General features: G+C 51.4%; 1 protein-coding gene across 1 annotated transcript in view; it reads left to right on the top strand.

Annotated features, from left to right (window-relative positions):
* Window positions 1-7,226, top strand: part of LOC148222555 (uncharacterized) — a 48,424-nt gene extending 41,198 nt beyond the window's left edge. The window contains exons 8-9 of the mRNA XM_088170614.1: window positions 3,387-3,458; window positions 5,779-7,226. The gene's annotated coding sequence lies outside the window, so the exon portion shown is untranslated. The remainder of the gene's footprint in view (window positions 1-3,386; window positions 3,459-5,778) is intronic.
* The last annotated feature ends 14,441 nt before the right edge of the window (window positions 7,227-21,667 follow it).

The raw sequence follows: 21,667 nt of genomic DNA, 5'->3' as shown, positions 1-21,667 counted from the left end.
TCACTGCAAGGTGTCCCTGCTCGTGCCAGGGGCCTTGGACTAGATGGCCTTTAAAGGTCTCTTTAACCCAAACCATTTCACGACTCTGTGCTCCTTCTTTCCAGCCACGGCACACAGCGCTGGGAACTGTGCTCGAGTCCCGGGGCTGGCTGGAGATCAACCAGAGATCCTGTCTGCTGGAAACACAATCCTCCTGTTTCCTGATCTGAGCCCCATAACATAAAGCAGATGTAAAGGTCTAGCAGGGATCAGGAAATCTTTTGTATGTGAGGTGGAGGCAACGCTGCGTGCCCGAGCAACCTGTGAGAAGGGAAAACGGGATCCCCTGGGGCAGGAGAGAGCTGGCTCTGCGGGGGAAAGGCCACCACGCCTGCTGTAAAGCCTGAGCTGGCTTTCTGGAGCGGTCCCGAATTAAACAATGTCGGCAGCCCGTCCTACAGCATGTGCAGGTCGGTGGGATGCTGTGCCTGGCGCTCCCTTTCTCCGTGGAGGTCCCTTCTGCCCGCGCCGCCTCCCGCGGCGCCGAGCTGCGAGTCGCTAAACAAAGCCGGGGAAAATCAGGCACAAGCTGTGCAATTTGCAGATGATCTGTGTACCTGCTAGTTCCGAACAGATGTTTTCCTTCGCGTGACCATTTGCGAGCTGCTTCCCTGTCACAGGCTGTGGTAGCTGCGGTGCTCGGGAGTGAGTGATATCTTACACCTGCACGGAGCAGCGTTCCTGCCATAAACCTGCTTTGCAATTCCAGAAATCTCCCATTACAGAGTTTTATACCCGGTGCAAACAACGGCAAAATAAGGCCGTTTAGTATTTTTTGACAGAGGCTTTAGAAAAAAAAGCAGCGGAAGGTAAGAACTGCGGGAGCTGGATGGGATCTGCATAACTCCGTATCCTCCCCGAGGAGCGGGTGCTGCAAAGGGAAGCGCAGCAGAAGGCAAACCTGCCTCGTGTTAGATCTGCTCATCATCTCCTCGAGCTGGAGGTGGCCTGCAATATTAATATCCCTTTCGGCAGAGATGTTGGTATTTAGCTGGCGTAACTCCGGCTATTCTTGTTATCCACGCACATTGCTGCTTCCTCTCTGAAATGTCACGGATTCTTGGCCACGACAACTTCCCGTGGAAGTTAGCTTTAATTCTGCCTTGTGCAAAGCCCGGGTTTCCTGCTGCAGGGCTGTGCCAGGGGGGTGTCAGCAGCACAGAATCGCTGCCTCGGTCACCGCAGGGGGGATCTGAGCAGCACAGCTTAACTAGAGCAGGCTTGGCTTGAGCTTGGCTTTTCCAAGAGGGCTCTGATGGATCAAAGGACTGCAACTCCTCATCTCCCAGGCAGGTTGGCAGGTGTATAGGAACGTGATATCCTCCTCTGGGTCGCCCACGAGGGGAAAGGGGATCTCTCTGGGAGGTTGGTTTTTCCTGGCTCCTTCCAGGCTCAGCCAGTGCATCTTCAGACAGGTGTTTGGAATAAATGTGCAGCAAAAAGCAAAAGGAGCCAGGAAGAGCCTTATGCTGAAGAGAGGAATTCTGCAGGCTGTTTTTTTCCTGGGATCTGCACCCTCCAAAACACCCCAAGTCTTTAGGAAGCTCCAGGATAGAGGGGTGGGTGCCCCTCTGTGACAGGAGGAGGATTCTCTTCCCAGGACCAGCACTTGCCCTGCTGCAGTGTGGCCACAAACCCAGGAACGCCTTGCTCAGCCCCTGTGGAGACAGATAACGCTAAACCCCGGGCTCTCTCTGGGAAATCCCTTGTTCTGTGCTTTTTGCACCCAGTTCCCAGGTGGGTTTACCTGCGGAGATCAGTGGGAGCCTGGATTCCCTGCGGGCACTGCTGGAACGTCTGTCGGGAACGGCTGCTTGCCATCTGCCGCGGGCTGGGAGCGGGGACGGGGACCCTGGCAGCTCTAGGGAGCTGCCTACAGGCACAGCATCCTCCAGGACAGCTCCCTCTGGAGCAGCAGGATCAGGCCTCTGGCCTGACCAGAACATGGATTTCTTTGCTCCAACAGAGCAAAACCTCTGTGCATGGTCCAGGTTTGTTGTGCTGCCCAGGAGGCTCCTGCCCAACAGTGGGAACTTGGTTTGGTGGGGCAAAGTGGATGTGGGGAGTTGGTGGCATCCCTGTCCCCCACAACTCACAGCTCCTCTTCCCTCCCAGTGTGAACAGCTCTGATCCCATAAGAAACTCCCAGAGGTTTAGGGTGGCACCAGCCTTTTGGGGAGAGTAGAGGTGAGAGATGTGGGTTTGGGGTGAGGTCTGCTCTAGGGTGAGGAGCTCATCCCCCAGTTCTGGCTGGGGATGTGTGGGGTGGCAGGAGCTGCAGCTACAGGGGTTGTGCTTGAGGTATCCAGGGATAAGAGACTTCCAAGGCAGGACAAAACAGCAGAGAGAATGGAAAGGCAAGGAGTGTCCCGTGTCACACATTAAAGACAAACAGGCATTTTCCCATGTGGACCTTCAAAAAGCTGGGATAAAAGAAAAGCCAAAAATGTCATCTGAGATGTAGCTCTAAACGAGGGGATTTTCCCAGTCAGCTCAAATCTCCTGTCCCTCTTACTGGAAGGGGCCCAAAGCACCAAGCACTATTCAACTTGGAAATCTGGGAACAGGGGGTCTTGTCCCCAGGGCAGTGGCTCTGCCACGGTGACCCCCCTTTCGCTGGGTGTGCAGAGGGAAATATTTCTTCCTTTCCTGCCTGGCTGTCAAATTCACGCCCAGCCCACCGACAAATCCATCTCTTCGGAGATCAATTACAGTGTCTGGCTGCCAAGCCTGGAAAACCAATTAACTCCCAAATATTTTTTTTTTTCATGTTTTAAAGAAGAAAAAAAAAAGTGGAAGCAGAGAAAGAGAGAGACAAAGAGAAAGAAACACATTGAAAGGTGGGCATAAATCACCTGGAAAACATTCCAAACATTAAAATAAACAAGGACAAATTCCAACTTCATTTGTCTCTTTTGGAGATTCTGTCACTGATTTATTTTGCTGCTCTGTCTGAGCCTCAGGTTTGTCTTAGCTTGTGCTGGAGTCAGGTGCTGTGTCTGAAGCAGAGCTGGATGCTCCTGTGGTGATTCCTGCATGGAGCATCCTCCCTTCTGCAGGGCTCTGATCCCCTCACCTGGGGTTTTAAGGGGTTAAACTCTCTCCATCCTGCAGGACATTTGAGAATGGATTAAAATGGATGCACAGCTCTGCCTGGGCTGGTTTGGGAGAGGAGTGTGACCCACCAGGCTTCCCAGGAGGAAATAACTCTGCTTCCCAATCCCAAACTTCTGTCTTTCCACAGCCTCCCAGAACTGGCTGTTCAGATTGAAGCTGCCTGTCTAAACCACGTGCCCTTGATTTTTTAGGGAAATTGCTCCTTTTGACCAACTCTTCTGTGCCCGCAGGCCCCCAAAGGCTTAGAGGAGACTCCTGTTCCCAAGGCAGCAGAATATGGGACACACATTAAATGCCTGCAGGTGAGTGGGGCCCAGGTGTGTCTCAGGCTGGTGGTGCCACAGGGCTATTTTAAAAAGGATTGGGAAAGGGAAAGAAGTAAAATTTACTTATTGATGATATTCTGGTTTTGGGAATTGGCCAGCCAACAGTCTGGCAAGCCCCCAGTGGTACAGCTGCCTTCCAAATCCAGGGATATGGGTGGTAGTGGAGTGAGGAGAAGCGCTATTGCCTGAGTAAGAGGATTTTCTGTTTGTAAAATGCCCTTTAATTGGTATTTTTGGGTGGGAATGCAGGCACCCGGCTGTGTTGGTTGGTACCAGTGACAGGTACTGAGGGAGCTGCAGGTGTGATGCAGCATCCCTGAGGGTTTAGTGCCCACCTGGAGTGGCAGCCACCTAGGAGAATACCCTGGGACATCCCACGTGTCATTCCTGGTCTCCAGAGTTGGAGAACCTCTGTCTCCCTCAGGCAACAGGGATTTGAACCTGGAGCATCTGTGCAGCTGCCTGTCCCCCTCCTGCAAGAAACTTTCGTTTTCATTCCAGAGGGGAGTGAATAATCCTGGGGGTTGGTGTGCAGAGGAATTTCCACCCTTCCTTCAGCTCTATCAGAAACTCTTCAAGAGGCTGTGAACAAACAGCCTTCCCTTGGGACAAATTAGCTCTAGTCCCAACTGAGTGCCTGCTCATTTGGAGATATCCTTGTCACCCTGTGTGCTCCTGGCTGATCTTCCCTGGGATCCCACAGCATTCCCAGACCCTGTGATTGCTGTAGGCTATCAGGAATTTTGCCCTCCTGATCGTGCCCTGATTGTAGAGCACTTTGGGAAAAGTTTGGGAAAGGTGGGAGCTCCCCGTCCTGCAAACAGCACAGATCCTGCTGCATCCTGTGTGCTGGGCACTGACTCTTCAGCTCAGGGATCTGTGCTTCCCAGTCTGGCTCTGGAAACAAAATCCTGTCGGCATTGTCAAGGAAACCTGGTGAGAGCACACAGTTGTCCAACAGCCTCCAGGCAGCCTGGAGCAAAAGCTCTGACAAGTGCAAATCAGAATCCAAATGGAGATTTTTTTTTCCTCTCCAGCCCAACACTGTTGGGCTCTCACAGTGTTCTCTCCAACACCGTTGCAGAATAGAAGGATGGCATCAGGAAAGATTAAAAAGAAAAAGAAAAATGATCCCATGAAAACCTCCTGCTGTGTCATCCTGCCCAGACCTTCCAGTGACACAGCTGGGAGTGCTGGGAGTGGATTCACAGAATCCCAGGATGGTTTGGGTTGGGAGGGACCTTAAAGCCCATCTCATTCCAGCCCCTGCCAGGGGCAGGGACACCTTGCACTACCCCAGGTTGCTCCAAGCCCTGTCCAACCTGGCCTTGGACACTTCCAGGGATCCAGGGGCAGCCACAGCTTCTCTGGGCACCCTGTGCCAGGGCCTCAGCACCCTCACAGGGAAGGGTTTCTTCCCAATATCCAATTTAAACCTAATTCTTCTGGAGATTGGCCTGTCAGACCAGTGTGTAAGACAAAATCTCCACTCCTTTCATTTCCAGAGCTGACAATGAGCTGCAGTGATGGGAATCAGGAGAAATCCATGTCCAATAGGACAGAGCATGCTCTGGTCTGTTCTTTTGCCAGAGATATTTCCCCAAGAAACCCTTGTTTTAGACACAACCCATTACTCAACTTATCAATCCCTAGTTACCCTCAAATTCCTATATCCCAAATCCATGGAATAGATTGGATAGTTAATTTGAAATGTGAAAGCAGGTTGGATATCATTGCTGTGCAAATCGGGTGGAGGGTGGGCTTTTTTTCTGCTCCATGGCTCAACTGGGCTTAAATGAATGAATAAAATCCGTTCTGGTAGTTCCCAGTGAGGAATATATTCCTTTGGAAAAAAGGGGGAAAAAAATCCCTCCCAACATTTCATTCATCCTAGAGTGAAGCATTTTGACTGGGGGAACTCAGCTGGTTTTTTTTCCTCCTCAAAATAGGTCAACTTTGAAATATAAGACGTCACATTGGAGCTGAAAGTTGAATAGAAATGTTTAGAAAACGTGAGATTATGTATCCATATATTTGTAAATTTAACGAGGTTGTGGATGGAAAGAAAGCACCCAAGCTATTTATAATTCAATTAGGCTTAGATTTAGGAGTAGTTCTCGCTCTCTGTAAACTGCATCTCTTTTTCATTTGGAACAATCTCCTTCCTCCATCACAGCCCCTTTTCCCAGCAATGCCTGGGAATATATGGCTGCAGCTGGGAATATATGGCTCTAATAGAGCTGCAATGACTGGAGCTGTGCCGTGCCAGCTAACTGCTGTATTTTTCTTTCCCGAGGCTCTCCAGGCGTGTTCACAAGGGAATATTGACATTTGGGACCAAGGGATGGAAAACTAGGCTGTAAGCTGCTGGAGCTGTTATCAAGGATATTTATTCCAGCAACTTGCCCCTGCAGGACTTCTCAAGGTTGTGCCTCTTTTTCCCCATTCCCCTCTAAGTGTCCCACACCACATTTTCCATTAATTACTAAAATAAATCTAACAAAATGCTCTGCTTCCTGGGCTTTTTTTGGGTACCTTTCAGTGTCCCTTCACCTCTTTGCACCACTGTAAGTAGTGAGTGAGTTCCTAGTCTCACTCTGGGTTTCCAAACTGTTTATAGAGTAGTAAAAAGAGACAATTACAAGTCATTGCCCAGGGATAATGTGCTGATGATTTTACGACTGGACAAACGGTTGGAACAGCCCACAAATGGTGGTGAGCAGGAAATCTGGGATCTGTTGCCGACAGAGCCACCCCCGAGGAGATGAACCCTCACTGCTGACAATCAAAGCTGCTGCAACAACTGTGAGCCATTAAAATTGCTGTGGGGACGGGTGGTGGGATGGGCATTGTTTCTTTCAGAGCAAAAGCAGTAAAGAACTTTTGGAAGGTGTTTGGAAGTTCATCCTGCTCAGAGTGAGTGTGAGGGACCACCAGCACTGCTCATGTTCAGGTCCACACGGCCAACAGCTGGGGCCTGGGGATTCCTGGAAAAACAAAGATTAAAGGGTGTTAATGCTTTCAAGCAAACAGGGATCATCCCAGAGATAACAAAGGGATTAAGTTTCTCCAGGCACTTGAGCAGTGACCCAGCTTTGAAGCCACTGCTGCAGGGTGACCCTCGGCTGGCTCCCACCTGTGGGATGACATTCCCCATCCCTGTCACCCCAAACCCTAGGGATTTCATTATTTCTGTTTTTAAGCCTATATCTGTAGCTGGTTTAGTTCCCACCAAGTGAATTTTCCAGTTCTTCTGTGATTCCGTGGGTACAACAGGGAATAATTTCAGATTTAAAGCGTGCCCCTGACCACTGAACATGGAAAACTGCTTCCAGTTGTCAAAAATTCAGGAGTCAGCTGCTCACCTGTGTGAAACCGTTTCAAGGTGATATTCCCATTGGCCCTCTCCAGGAGAAGAACATCATCTCAGCACTGTCTTCTCTGCACTGACGTGGGGCTCAGTGGATTGACTGGCGAGGTCTCACTCTGCCCATCTCCCATGGGCAGGGATGAGCTGCACCTCTCCCAAACCTGCAGCAGATCCAGACCTCAGAGCGGGCAGGCAGCCATGGAACTGGGAGGAGCTGTTTGCAGCTGCCAGGACCTCCCCTTTGTGTGCTAGTGATGCAGATAGAATCTCATAAACCGGTTTCCATCCTGCTTTACTGTAGATTTAATGATCGGAGGAAGAGCTTGACTGTTTATTAAAATATTAGATAGTAAAATTTAACAATAGACAATAAAGAGTTTTGTTTTTCCATCCTTCTGATTGTTAAAGCAACACCACGTTGGGCTGGAGAGGGAGCTGCTCCCAATCCCTGAATCCAGGAGGATTCAATGTGCTGTGATGTGGCTGGGCAGGGGGAGAAAGCTGGCACTGCTGCTTCCATGCATGGCAAATCCAATATCTGAGCCAGGCTGCCTGGACAGTGACAGTGACAGTGTCAGTGACAGTGGGGCTGGAGCAGCACAGCTGCCTCCAAAGCCCCTGCCACTGTTCATCAGCAGGATTAACTCTGGATCTTGCCAGAGGTGCTCCTTCCTCACCCCCTCTCCTCCCTGCCTGGCAGAGATATCCCTGCTAAGAGACCCTGCTGGGAGCCAAGTTGTCCAGCTGCCCAGCCTGCCATGGGGATGGAGAATGGACAGTCCTTTCCATGGGGATGGAGAATAGACAGTACCTGCCAGCCTTCTGGTCCCTGTAGCTGGGTGTGAAAACACCTTCAGGCATCCATGGGTGTAGCTGACACCTTGTCGTGAGCTGTGGAAGTGGCTCCTTAGGGTTGGGAGGGAGGGGTTTGCAATTTCTGTGGAGTTTTCTCCTGGTATCACCTTTTCAGGCTGGTTCCTGTGCTGAGGTGGCTGGCCTGGCTTCTCCTGGGGGCAGAGGAGAAAACCAGGACTTTATAGGGTCACTCACCCTGCCTAAGGAATGTTCAGCCAGCCTCCAGAGGGCTCTGGAGCTCTCTGCACATGTTCCAGTGGGGCTCCGGGGGAATTTTCTTGGACATAGACAGGAAAATGCACAGAGGCAAATCTTGCCTCAGACTCTAAAACACTCAGTGTGTCCTTCAGCATCCAACTCCTTTGGCTCCCTGCAGGAGAGCCCTGCAGGCTGAGCAGCCCTGCTGAGGGCTGCAGGGATTCCTGCACTTTATGGACTCCTGGGGGATGAGTCCTGGGCAAGCCCAAAGCAAGGTGCCTTCCAGCTGCAGTCTCAGTGCTGGCACAGGTTCCATCCAGTGGGAGTCTGTGGGTCACACTGGAGGGTCACAGATGTAGGGCAGGTGTAGGAGAAGCTTCCTCCTCCCCCTTGTGCTGTAGTGGGGTGTGAAATCTAAGTCTTGTTTCTCTAGGGAGCTTTAGCCAATGGAGCAGACTCCAAAAGTGAAGGCAAGGCAAGGCTTTGTGTCTTTGCTGGGCTCGGAGGGGAAAGAGGGATAGGAAACAGATGAGAACATGTCAAGGTGAGAAGGAGAGGGTTGATTGTTCATGGTCCTGGCATGAACCAGGATTTGTACAAGCTCAGAACACTTTGGGCACTGAACTCTTCTCTGAGCCCTCCAAAAAAACTTTCAAAGTTGCCAGGAGTGAAGTTGTGAACCAAGAACCTTCTCCAGTGGAGTCTGAGAAGCAATGATCCCTCTGCACTGGAGGCAGGAATTACAGGTAAGGCCCTCCAGGGATGTGTGGCAGGGCTTTTGCTGCCTTGTGCACAGAAAATGTGGGAAGGGGAGCAGGCACAAAAGTAAAGTTTGCCAGGACATGGCACTGCTCAGGGCAGGGCCACCAAAAGGCAACTGCAGCATAATGAGGGCTCGGGATGATGTAGAACCACGGGATATCCTGAGCTGGAAGGGACCCACAGGAATCTTCGAGCCCAACTGATTAATTGTTGGCACCTGCTCGTGGAGAAAACCAACAGGAGCTGCACCTGTGTGCTCCAAACGAGCTGGGAGGAGACTGGAGAGGCATCACAGGACACTCCAGGGAATGTCAGCAGGAATATGCACAAAGGCAAGGGCAGTGTGAGGAGTTACAGGGGGGAAATGGAATAGCAAACAGAGCCTGTCGTGATCCCACAGATCCATCCTGGAGCACGCAGTGGGTGCTGTGAGCAGTCCTGTGTCCCTGTCTCAGGCTCCAGGAATGGTGTGAGGAAAGCACAGCTACCTGTGGTAGCAGCAGGACCTCAGGAGACAGGAGACCTTGATTTGGGAGTCTCAAGGGGCAGAAAATAGGAAGAAAGTGTCTTGGAGCAGGCAGATGTGGAGCTGGATGGGTCCCTGCTACAGCCAGGGCTGATGCTGGATAGAGACCCCAAACTTGGCTCCTGCATTTGGCACTTTGGACCTGTGGCAGCACCCGCCACTGTAGGACAGCAAGCCCCACCCTGCTCCCTGTCCTGGCCATTCCCAGTCCTGCTCGGGGGTAGCAGGAATGTGCCATTGGACATCACTCTGTCACCTGGGCTGCACCAGAGCACAAACTTCAGCCCTAGGAGACTTAAATGGACTCAGCCTCCCTCCTCAGCCCTGGAAAATCTTAAGGATTAGATTCTGACCCCAGCGAAAAGAGCTGAGCATTTTCTGGTTGAGTCTGGTAGGCTGGAATTTAATTCCCCAGTTTAAAGCCTCTCTAAAATCAGCTGTGATATATAACCAGTCTTCTCAGCCTCTAAATACCTCAACAAGATTGGCAGCGCTCCAGCAGGGCCATGGGCAGGATTACCTGCAAATCCATAGGTCAGGAGAGAAACTGGGGAGCCCGGCTGGGGCAGAGCAGAGCTGGGATTGCCTCTGCTTGTGGCTGTGGCATGCAGGAAAAGCTGGGAAGCAGGTGAAATCCTTCTCTTTTGAACCCCAAAATTGCTGTTGTGATATTCCTGTTTGTGCTTACCCTTTTGGAAGATGTTTTGCACGTATATTTATGTACATAGACACACACACCTCCCCATGGGTACTCACACCACGATGCATCTCTTCAGCCTGCAACCTTCCATATACTGCAAAAAACACAGTCAAAAAATGAAAATTAAGTCCCTTATCATTGATAAATCACCAGAAGCTAATATTAGAGGTGCTGGACGATTTTCCCCCTGAACTATCCCCATTCCAAGATCCTAACGCGATGATTCTTCCTGTAGCTCTTTACATTCTATTATTTATAAGAAACAATGTTCAGCCCTCCCCTGACAGCATTTGCAGGGCTGCGGAAAGCAGTGCGGCAGAAAGGTGGGAGAACAATTTTGGTGATGTTTCCATAGCTACCTAGCTGCTAAATGTGGTTTATTCCATTTTAAAGTCACCCAACACACACACACACACATAGGGAGGCACGCAGGAGCCCTCCCCTCGCACACGCAGGCACCGGGAATGCAGCCCCGCATCCCTGCTCTGCCTATTCCAGCCTCATCTGCCTGGGATTTGTATATTTAAAGGGCTGCTTGCTGCCTAAATAAATGGCTGGATACAGCAGGAGGATAAACATATTGTTTCTCGCTCGCTCTCCTCTCCGACGTGTGTGTTCCAGTCGCTCCCTGTAATATTATTACGGATATTTTTCCCCAGCCGCGGTGCGCCGGGGAAGTCGGAGGTAGGAGGGTGTCCTCTCGTGGTCTGTGGCATCTTTGCAGCCTCAGAGCTGGGAAAAAAAAATAAAAGAAGGGGAAAGGGGTACCTTGGAAGAGGGTGGGCATTTTAGGGGAAAACCTCTTTGGCTGGAGTTTCTGAATTCGGGGATTGTGTTCAAAAACATCTCTGATTCCGCGAGAGAAACCCCCCGGGCTTGCTGTGCACATCCCTAAGGGAGCAGCTGGGGGCCACTGGCCACACTCAGTTTTCCAAGCCCATCCCTGGAAACAGGAGGAAAATGAGACACGGGGAAGGGGATGGTTGGTCCCAGCTTTCCAGAGCAGGGAGCTGTGCTGGCTGCGTGGATTCTTCCCAGCCCTGCTACCAAAGGAGACCTGGATTTTGGGATCTGCTCCCTCTGGAGAGACTTGCAGGGCTCATCCTGCTGCCTCCGTGGGGCTGAGCCCTCTCCCACCCACACAGCATTTTCCAGGCCCTTCCAGGGATGTGGCTCCCAGTGCTGCACCGGTCTGTGCAAAACGAGACAGGGAAAAGCTGGAGCAGGACAAAGAAACAGACGCAGGCAGGGACAACAGGCAGAGAGTCCATCAGAAAATAGGAGAAGACGTGCCCAGCAGGAATTCCTGACTCAAGGTTTATCTGAATGTAAATTAGATGTAAATGAGGGGATTGTTCTTTACTCAGAGAGGAGTTCAGCACTGGGAGAGGTTGCCCCGAGAAGCTGTGGCTGCTCCATCCCTGGAAGTGTCCAAGGCCAGGTTGGACAGGGCTTGGAGCAAACTGGGACAGTAGAAGGTGTCCCTGCCCATGGCAGGGGGTGGCACTGGATGGGTTTTAAGATCCCTTCCAGCCCAAACAATTTAATGATTCTGTGACTATAAATGAGGAGGATAAGAAACATTCGAATATCTGAGGAGAGCAGGCTGCTCTCCATCCATCCTGCCTGTGATTCCAGCCCCTGTTCCCTCCCGTGCTGTGTCACACCACAACTCCTGCAGATCCCGTGTGACACAGCCACAGTGATGATTTTTGTCCACAGCACACACTGGAGGGGAGCAGCCACAGTTTTTCCTGGGAATGGCACAGGATTCATCCCTCTGCTGCATCCCAAGGGCCCCTGCAAGCCCCTCCTGGGGATGTTCTGCAGTAAATCTGTCCCAGAGAAAAATCTCGCCTGAAGTGGAGGATTTTTGTCACAATTTTTTTTTCTTCTTCTGCCTGGCAGAAAAAGAGGAGTGAAAAGCACTGCTGAAATCGTGTTTTATTCGTGTTTGTCACCAGGTACAAAGCAAATAAATCATCATTGGAAAGCAAAGGCACCTCTGACCATCCCTCACCTGCTCGAGCATCCTTTTGTTTTGCAGCTTCCTTCTGCTCCACGAAGTTGCCCGGTGTCTGCCAAGGTGCCAGACACAGTCAGGCACGGATCCATCCCTCTGGAGTGCCCCAGCTGAACAGGAGGAGTGGTGGGGAGGCAGCAGATTCCTTTGGGAATCACTGGGATTCAGCTCAGCCCCGTGTGGCTCTGCCAGCCCAGCTGCAGAGAGGCTGCATCTGCAGGGATCTGGGGTAACCTGGCTCAGGAATCAGGCAGGTTTAATTGTCCTGGCTCTATTCCTTCCCAGGCACAGCCCTGACTCTTCCTGGCTTTGATGCTCCCATCTTTCTTTGGGAACCCTTTCCACAGAGCCCAGCACAGATCCAGCCCATTTTGCCACGGATCCCTTTTTCTTCCCATGCTTTCTCCAGCTGTGAGCAGCTGCAGTGCTGGCTCTCATCCCTCCAGCTGCCCTCCCCGAAGTCACATCCCTTCACAGATCCCATTTCCCACCTGATTGCCATATTTATCACACCTCTTTCTGCCAGGAGGGCACAGAACCACAGGGGCTGGGCCAGGCTGGGGAGTTGGACATTCCAGAAATCCTCTGTGCCCTGGGCTGATCCCCAGAGTGGGTGCCAGCAAAAAGATTGGGATTCTGCCCCTCTGCCCCACTGAGGTGAGACCCCACCTGCAGAGCTGCCCCAGCCCTGGGGCCCTGCACAGGAAGGAGCTGGAGCTGCTGGAGAGAGTCCAGAGCAGGCACCAGGATGAGCAGAGGATGGAGCAGCTCTGCTGGGAGGAAAGGCTGGGAGAGCTGGGATTGTTCAGCCTGGAGAAGCTTTGGGGTGATCTAATCGTGGCCTTCCAGTCTTTGAAGATTCTGACAAGAAAAGATGTAGAGAGAATATTTCCAAAGGTCTGGAGTGTCAGGACAGGGGAGGAATGGTTTTCCATTGACAGAGAGTAGGTTTAGATGGGATATTGGGAAAAACTCCTGCCTATGAGGGAGGTGAGGCCCTGGCACAGAGCAGCTGTGGCTGCCTCTGGATCCCTGGAAGTGTCCAAGGCCAGGTTGGACAGGGCTTGGAGCAGCTTGGGACAGTGGGAGGTGTCCCTGCCCATGGCAAGGGGTGGAATGGGATGAGTTTTAAGGTCCCTCCCAACCCAAACCATTCCACGATTCTCTGGAAATGAATTGAACTCTTGCCAAAGAAAGCCTCAGCAGCCCCTGTCTGGGTTATTTTCCTGCACAAGGTGAGATCCAGCAGTGGGCCAAGAGATGCCATCACTGATGTCCAGTTTGTGACCAAGGGATGGACACAATCAGAATTTCAGGACATTTCTCTTTACTGCTTTCTGGCAGACCAGGAGGGGCTGGCAATCACTGGATCCCCTGTGGCCACAGAGCTCTCCTGGGCCATCATTATGGTGATTATCAGCAATCACCATGTCACTGTTCCCAAGACAGGCTTTGCTGGCTCTGTACTGGCCTCCTTTCCTCTCCAGCCCCCAACAGGCAGGTGCTGGAGGTCAGGGGACTTTTGTGGCTCTGTGGTCACAGGGAATACCTGAAATCTCCAATATCAGCCAGGGACTGCACTGCAGGCCACTCTAGCCAAAAACAGCAGCACAGAAATATTTCCTGCTGCCTTTCCTGCCTCTGCCAGCACTGGCACCAGGCAGGAGACTCATGGGACCTGGCAGGACCCTGCTTTGGCTTTCCTGCTGTGGGAAAGGGACAGGTCTCCATCCCTGTGCCCTGGGAAATACGAAAAGCTGCCTCCATTCAGCAAAGTCACAGCTGTGTGAAACATTCCTCCAGCCCTGCTCTCCGGATTAAGGAAGGCTTTTTTTTTTTTTTTTTTTTTTTTTTTTTTTTTTTTTTTTTTAATGAGTTCAATGTTTTACAGCTCAAATTCAAATAGGAGCTTAAGAGCTTAAACAATGAAACATAAGGATGTGCTGGCGGGGCTGGGCTGTCTCCTCTCCTGTCTGCAGCTCTGCTTGGCATCAACCTGGGCAGAAAAACACCTGTGTCTGGCTACCACAAGCTGAGCAGCCTTTCCAGGCATTTCAATGCTTTGTGGGAGGTGGAACAAGTGGGAAGAGCTTTGGGAAAGCTGGTGAGGGACTTCAGACAAGAGCCTGGAGTGACAGGACAAGGGGGAATGGCTTCCCACTGCCAGAGGACAGGGTTAGAGGGGATATTGGGACGGAATTCTTCCCTATGAGAATGGGCAGGCCCTGGCACAGGGTGCCCAGAGAAGCTGTGGCTGTCCCTGGATCCCTGGCAGTGTCCAAGGCCAGGCTGGACAGGGCTTGGAGCAGCTTGGGGTAGTGGAAGGTGTCCCTGCCCACAGCAAGGGGTGGGAGTGGATGATCTTTAAGGTTTTAGGACATTCTGTGATGATTCTGTGATTCCAGTGGGGTTGTGCAATCCTAAACCCACTGATCCAATCTGTCCAGCAGCCCTTTCTGTGCCTTCTCCCTCTGCCCTGCTGCCATCTGTGTCTTTGTTGGGGTGCCCAAGGCATTTTGGGAAGTTGCTCTTGCAGGGCACGTTCAGAGTTGTTGGGGGCATCACGGGCAGGGTGAAATGTGTGTGCATGAGGAGCCACCCAGGCACTGCCATCCCCAGCCTGGTTCCAGCTGGATGGACCTGCCTGAAAAATAATTGCAGGTTTGCCCAGGAAAGCTTTGTTGCTGTTCAGTGTTGGTGATCAGGGCTCTCTGCTCTTTCACTTGGATGCTCCCCGATCCCAGTGAAGCCTTGCAATCCATCACCTCCAGCTTGGTCCCTCTTAGCTGGTCTCCTCCAACTTTGACCACCTCTCCCTCTCCTCAGAGTCACTGTGGGAAGCATCAGTGGTGCAAGAAGCCAGGGGAAGGCCAAAAGACAGCTCAGGAGTCAGGAAAGGGGCTTTTCCTGCCCACCACAACCTATGGAAACACAACTGCCCCCTTACTGTGTTATCAGGGCAGAGAGCTGACCATGCCTGAAATCTGGATGGAAATACAAGCAGAGGAAAGGATGCTGCCCCATTGGAAGGAGGGAGACTCCTCCCAGGCTCCTGGAGCAAATCCCCAGCTGGTGTAAATAAAGAAGCACCAGACTGGTTTACACAAGCTGCAGCTGCTGAAAAAAGCTTTTTCCAAATTTTTTTTCCTGATGGGATTGGTTTTCTTTTCCTGTCTTCCTCCAATTCCGAATGCCATCACTAAAATCCATGTGTCCTGCCCCACTTTGTCCCTTGCAGCCCGTCTGGGGAGCAGCAGAGGGGCTGAGGAAAATCAGAGCTGGAGTCAATTCAGAGCCAGTGCTGCCCTCCCAGGGATGAGGCTGACCTGTCCTCCTTGCCAGCCCCCCCATTCCCCTCCTCCAGAGCACTCACCCGGCATCCCTCACAGGCTGATGGATGTGCCAGATGGAGCTGGAAGGAGCCCATCATCCAAGGGCTGGCTCTGCAGAGCTCCCCTGCTGTCCCCACCCATGCCTTGGGTGTGACAGTGACCTGGGGACAGGGCACAGACCTGGGCTGGAGGCAGCACCCCAAAACTCTCTCTTGGGTGAGCTGGTGTTTAAAGCTGTCTCCTCAAAGTCAGCCATCTGTGCTGTTTTCTCTGGGAGTGATAAACACTTAAGGGTCACCTGCATTCTTTAATCTCCTCTGGCTCGTATTCATCTGAGCTGCACATCATATTAATTATGTTCCTTTTATTCCTGCCCATGCCAGCACAGAGGGATCATTACTGCTGCTGCTTCCTCTTTTTATTGTCTGGATGCTCGCAGCCACCAGCTCTGGAATCCTGCACCACGAGAGGACACTTTGCTGATCACCTTCCTTCATTAAGAAAACTTAATTTTAGTGCTGATGGGAAATTGGATTAAAAAAAATAAACCACCCAAAAACAGCCATAAGGTTTCTCATTGGATTAAATATTAAAATTAATAATCCAGTGCTCCATTCAGCTCTGTATTTATGTTAATATTTAATTCAATAACAGCCCGTGGTTTAGAACATTTCCCCATTTGTTTAAAGCTCCAGCTGAAATTGCAATTTGTGCCTAAATTGGAGCAATATGGAGCTAACTGGGTTATGCTAATGAGGAGGAATGGCAGCTCCCAAAATCCTCTACCTGGTGGTGGGGAGCGGGGGGGGGTTTCAGCAGCAGGAAGGGGAGTGGATGGGGAGGCAGCAGGGAATGCAAACCCTGCTGGCTGCAGGAAAAGAGGCTGCAGGGCAGGGTCAGATCCCAGACACTGCGAGGGCTCCATGAGCTCCATGAGCACTCAGATTCCAAAGGGGTGCTGCCCCTGCTGTGGTGCCTCTGCAGGGTCAGGGAGCTCGAGGGTGGAAAGAGCACTGGGAACACCAGTGAAGATCCAGATCCTGGGCTGGGGGTGTGTTCTGGCTGGCAGGGACACATCTGGAAGCTTTGCAGCTGGATCTCTGCTCCTCCCTGGGATGGTTTCTCTCAGAAACGCTGCTGGCAAAAAAATTGCCACACAAAGTCTGGGGCTGGGATGTGATCCAGGATCAGGTGATGGTCAGAAATGGGCTTGGGTTGCACCAGGGTGGATATTAGGAAAATTTCTTCAGTGGAAGGGTCGCCCAGCTCTGGCACAGCTGCCCAGAGTGGTGACAACATCCCTGGAGGGATTTAAGAGCTGTGTGGATGTGGCATTGGGGCACATGGGTCAGTGGTGGGGAACAGTTGGACTCGATGGTCTGAGAGAGTTCCTTGATCCTAAATGATTCTGTGAGGGTGTGGGGTCTGCTGTGAGGCTGCTCCCAGGCTGAGTTTTCCACTGATGGCTTGGAGATGATATGGAATGCCAAGCAGGATGCACAAATAACAGGCTGTGCTTTCCTTTCTCCAGTGCTTTTTTTTCCTGGCTGGAGTAGAGCTCAGCTGCTGGTGAAGTCCTGGGGTTCAACCTCAGCATCCCATGAGGAGAACTGAGCCCATGGGGAGAATCCATCACTCAGGAGATTTAATAATTGTGTGCAGAAAAGAATCTGGGAAGGATTTTAGAAGCCCTGCTGAGTTGCTCTCCCTTTCCAAGGGATGGGAAATGGACATTTCCCAAGGGTGGGCAGAGCACCTTGCCCAGGCTGATGCCAGGGTTTCACCCACTGGGAGATGTTTGATATGAAAAAAGCTCTTTTCTTCCCCAGGAGAGCTCTAAGCTTGAAAAACAGAATAATTATGGAGTGACAGGGAGGAAGAATGTGGAACACAGAGCAATGATCAGTAAAACTTAAAAGCTTTGGAGGTGAAGTTCCAAGTGAGTTTCCTGAAGTTTCGATACAAACCCAAACTTCCTTGAACCTTTTGGGGACTAATTAAATTCGAGGGGACTTATAAAAAAAACATGCATGGAAGAGAAAACTTTTTTGCTACGAAGAAACTGCTTAATAAAACAGATTATGTGCAAAATAGAAACCTGGGCCTTGCAAAGGAAGAGTAAAACGACACTAATGAGCAGAGTCTGAGTGTTAATGAATGGGATTAGCATTCCATTACCTGCAACTCTTATAAATAGACCCACCAATTTTAGGTTCCCTGTTCTTCAAAGAACCTGATGTGATTTGTGGAGGTGTTTTCATGTAGTTAATTCCAGTCTGTACAAGAAGAAACTGAGGCAGAAGCCAATCACTTGAATCATCCCTCAGGTCTGTGCCTGGGCTGGAGATGAGAACATCGAGGTTTTATTCTTATAGGGTTTGATTTGGACTTTGGGCAGTCAGAGCCCAGCAGGCACCACCCTGAGCTCTGTGTGTGGAGCAGCGTTTCCATCCCCCTGCAGACAGCTCCTGTAGGTATTCCCTACTGGATCCTGAGTGTTTTATTTCTCTCTGGACTTTGTGTGGACCTTGGCACTTGGGAAATATTCCAGGATGGGGATGGCCCTCATTCCCAGCAGGACTTTGCCCACGTCAGAGCATGTCCCTCCTGTGCAGCTGTTGGATGTGACAGCAAATGGTCCCACCAGCCTCAGCTGGAGACCAGAGCTCTCTTTTAAAAGAGTGAACCATCCCTCTCTTCCATCACCACCAGGCTGATCCTCAGCCTGCCCTCTGAAAGCCAGGAGTGGTTTCATTCTCGTTTCCTTGCCCTTTTGAGCTCTTCTGGGAGTGTTGCCATCCATGATGGAGAAAGATCCCAGTTAGAGCTGGATAGAACTGGGAAGGATGGGCTGGCTTAATGGGAACATCAGGAAATAAGTGTGCATGGATGTCCTTGTCACCTCCAGAGGCTGGAGAAGATCACTGCCCTTCGTTTTGGCTCTCCAGAGATAGATTTTGGGGAGAAAAGTGTAAAAGAGACCAAACACTGCTGAGGGAGGGCTCAGAGGCTCTGCTGGTTCACACAGGATCCCTTCCTTCCTTCCTTCCTTCCTTCCTTCCTTCCTTCTGGAAGGAAGGAAGGAAGGAAGGAAGGAAGGAAGGAAGGAAGGAAGGAAGGAAGGAAGGAAGGAAGGAAGGAAGGAACTTGGATGTTCATAATTGGAAGGATGTCAAGAAGGAAAAACTGATGTGTTCAAACATTTGGGCTGGGATTCCTCTCACCATTTTTCCTGTCCCAAAGGGTGTCCATGAGGGATGGGATCAGGAGTCCTGGAGAGATTTTGCCATCCTGGTGACAAAAGAGAAAACACAGGCAGCTTTGAGACTAAATACCTGATTTTTCGTTTGGGCTGTTAACAGAGACCAGCCCTCTTCCTGCCTGGAAAAAGTACAAATCACTGTAATTTCCCCAAATTTCTGACAGTGAGCCTTCATTTTTTTTCAACAGCCCTAGCTGGCAGAAAGAGCTGCTGCTCTGGGAGGAGATGGGTGGTGCTTGGAAAGTGGAGTGAGGAAACAGCAGGGAGCTGCTGCTGGCTGCCTGACAGCAGCATTGCATCTTGCTGGCCCTCCTTGGCTCCAGAGGCAAGGTCCAGACCTCTGGAATTGCACTGTCCTGCATTGCAGACCTTTACATTTTCCATGGAAAAGCTTTAGTCTTACCAAAAACCGCTGGGATTTTCTCTGCTACGCCCTCAAATAATATAGGCAAACAGATTCATGAGCCAAACATGGGTGGGCTGAAAACACGGAGGGCAGATTCTCCTGGAACAGATTTTAGGGAAGCCTTTCCCTGTCCATCTGCCTGATCCCTGACTGCAGCTTTGCACAGCTACCTGTCCTATTTTTCCCCTTCTTTTTATTCAGAGGAGAGTGTGAATGTGTTGTACATGAGCTCCTGAGGCCCCTGGATTAAGAGCAGCTTGCAGAGCCTGGAGCTGGGCTGGATGTGGAAGCAGCCACAGGTTTGGGCTGGCCCCAGGCTCTGCTCCCACCACACTGGGATGCAAGCAGCCCTTACTGGGAGGTGCCTCTTCTCCAGGTTGGGGATTTCAGCAGGTGCTTGCTGAGGCTCTCGGTTGGCTGTCTTGCTATTTTCCCTTTCTATTTGGGAACAGATGAGCAGGGAAAAAGCTCAGATGGCAATATTTTGCTATCTTTTACTGATGGAAGTGAGGATGAGTGGTTTTGTTTGAGCAGGCACATCTCTGCAGGCTCCTGGCAGGTTGTCCATGGACCACAGTCCGTGATGGGGCTCCTGGGGACTGGGAGGGCTCTGACTCTACAGGAGGAGGGAAAGCTCATCCTCCCCTTGCTTTCAAACATGGATTTGGAAAGTCTCCTCTGTAAAGGAGCAAGGGGTTCCTTGGTAGGACAAGGGGGAATGTCTTTAAGCTAAAGAGGGAAGGATTAGGTGGGATACTGGGGAGAAATCCTTCCTTGTGAGGGTGGGCAGGCCATGGCACAGAGCTGCTCAGAGCAGCTGTGGCTGCCCCTGGATCCCTGGAAGTGTCCAAGGCCAGGCTGGACAGGGCTTGGAGCAACCTGGGCTAGTGGAAGGTGTCCCTGTCCATGGCAGGGGTGGGACTGGATGAGCTTTAAGGTCCCCCCAGCCCAAATCATTCCATGATTCCATGATTCTAATCCATGCCCTCATCCTGCTCCCAAACATTGCCCTCAGGACAGCCTCCTATAAGGAGATGCAGGTCAGGAATTTGGGGCTCAGCAGCTCTCCCAGCTCATCTTGTCTCATTTGTAAATGTGTTTGAATTCAGACTTCCAAGCTGCCAGTCAGATCTGTCACCTCTGGATGCCTCTTTTTGTGCCAGCAGGGAGAGGCTGCTGGCCTTGGGCGAGTACCAGGCTGGGCAGCTCTGCTGGCACAGCATGGGGACCTGATCCATATCCAAAACCTCCCACAGAGTCCTAAAAACCCCACAGAGTCTCAAAACCCCTTTTGACTCAGAGCAAGCAGCATCTCCCCTCCTCAAAGAGAGCTGCAGCAGAATTGCAAATGCCCAGCCCACCAGGATTTCACTGCGTGCTCAGCAGACTTGCACAGGGCTTTTTTTTTTTTTTTTTTTTTTTCCACCTTAGGGGTTTAGGCGGCACAGCAAGTCCAGTAATGAACTGTTACTCTGGAAAATAAGACTTTCATTAGGTTAGGATTCTGCCGGGGTGTCTGCGTTCCTCGATAATGAACCGTGATATTGTGCAAAGCCTGGCGTGGAGCAGAGCCGAGCTTATCTCCTGCTATCATTTACCCACTTATCACCAGACCATGTCACAGGGGACTGGGACCGCGGCTCCTTCTCCCTGAGAAGCTTTCTTGGGGTCAAACAGTGGTCTGAAGTGTTGAGCCAAACCCTGCCTTCTCATTGCTGATGGCCCACAAACAAATGCTGATGTTTTCTCTGGTTTTTTTAGGTGTTCATTATTCATCACTCGCAGGTCCTGCAATTGCAGTGCGTGTCTCCTCTAGTGTGAAAACATTAATAACTGCTTTGGCTAAGCACAGAGAGATCATTTATTTCACAAATACACAGAAAATTCTGGCTGGCTGGGATTAAAGCTCAGCCTTCCTTTGTAGGCAAGGCTTTCAGGGCATGTTTTACTGGGAGAAAGGATTTGTTTTCCATGAATCTACGCCTTCCCAAGCTCACTGCTCACCCCCCAGCCACAGCCTGAGCCACGAGGTTGGTGGAGAGCAACAACCATCAAAACTGAGCCCGAGCACAGCACAGACACGGGGATTTGGAGTTATTCCTGCCCTGTCTGAGGGTCTGGAGCAGCATCCTGTTTTTTTTTTTTTTTCTGGATCTCCCCTTCCCTGTGATGTGAGGTTGGAGCAGGCAGGGTCTGTGCCCTGGACTCGTGGCTGGGGGCTCTGCCTCCCCATCCCTGCACCCGCCTGGCACCGCTCACCTCCACCAAGGACAAGGAGCAGTAAATCCCAGCAGCCTCTTAAAAAACATTTTAATTAAAAAAACGACATAACAGGAGCTTTAAAGGACATGAAAGACAACAGCTGTGGAGCTGCTCTCTGCTCCCCCTCCCCTGCCTCCCCCTCCTCTCTGCAGTGCTTTTCAGAGTGATTTTTGTGTAAAGCTTCTTGGGTTTCCTGGTTTCTGGCCTCCATCTGTGGTTTTGAGTGCAGGCCAGCCGGGAGGGAGGGCACAGCAGCCCCTGGGCTGGCAGGAGCTGGTCACACGAGGGGACAGCCTGCCTCACCCAGCCCAGAGCAGGCTGGGGCTGCCGAGCCCACGCTGTGGTGGGGACTGGGAGCACCAGGGAGGACGAGGAGGATCTAAAGGTCCAGTGCAGTCAGACCTGGCTTAGATGGGCTCCAGCCCAGAGCTGGTGGAGGAGATTGTCTTGGGGTCCAGCTGGAGATGTGACACATGGCCTGCAGGGCAG

Source organism: Sturnus vulgaris, chromosome 10 (genome assembly GCF_052056855.1).
Source record: "Sturnus vulgaris isolate bStuVul1 chromosome 10, bStuVul1.hap1, whole genome shotgun sequence".
In the NCBI taxonomy this organism is placed as follows: Eukaryota; Metazoa; Chordata; class Aves; order Passeriformes; family Sturnidae; genus Sturnus; species Sturnus vulgaris.
This window is presented reverse-complemented; position numbering and strand designations above follow the sequence as displayed.